This window comes from Morone saxatilis, unplaced genomic scaffold (assembly GCF_004916995.1).
Source record: "Morone saxatilis isolate NCDOM2014 unplaced genomic scaffold, NCSU_SB_2.0 Contig15, whole genome shotgun sequence".
Taxonomy (NCBI): domain Eukaryota; kingdom Metazoa; phylum Chordata; class Actinopteri; family Moronidae; genus Morone; species Morone saxatilis.
In genome coordinates, this window is record NW_023339707.1 from 1476551 (window position 1) to 1477141 (window position 591).

The following is a 591-nucleotide window of genomic DNA, read 5'->3' on the forward strand; positions in this document are numbered from 1 at the left end:
GTCCCTCCTACAGGAAACAAACTGGCTGGACCAGTTTCAAGTTTCACCAGAGAGGAAGTGGCAACAAAAAAAACCCTTCAAGTCTCAAGAACTAACAGGCTGGTAAGTTGCTCTGCCTTCAGTTTGACTTACCTCTATTCTTTAAAGAGTCATGGAAATGTTTTGACTTGGGAGTGTGACTTGTAACCTGAGATGTCTGTATGTTAGCGTGTGTGTGTGTGTTGTGTGTGTGTGTGTATGTATGTGTAACGGAGACACAAAGAGAGAGAGGGAAGTCAGAGAGAGTGAATACTACACTGTACAAACAAAACACATGCTCTGCTGTGACTGTCAACCAGAAGATAAAGCATAGGAGTGTTTCTAACTGCTTCTTTTAAGTGTGTGCTCACAAGTCACATTTCAGCAGGTTTGAAGTAATCATAAAATGAACAATATGCAGGTAGCATGCTGCAACACAACAACATGTCAGCTTGAGACAGAAGGCTTTTTTAAGATACTGTGTATAGTATGAATGTATCAGTCTGTGTGGTGAGCAAACAGAAATTCAAAGATAGACACTTTTTAAATTTTCTGGGTAAGGTTCTGGGTAAA

General features: G+C 40.3%; 1 protein-coding gene across 1 annotated transcript in view; it reads left to right on the top strand.

The window, feature by feature from the left end:
• dnase1l1 (deoxyribonuclease I-like 1) overlaps window positions 1-591 on the top strand; it is a 7116-nt gene continuing 6525 nt past the window's right edge. Inside the window, exon 1 of the mRNA XM_035657302.1 lies at window positions 1-102. The gene's annotated coding sequence lies outside the window, so the exon portion shown is untranslated. The remainder of the gene's footprint in view (window positions 103-591) is intronic.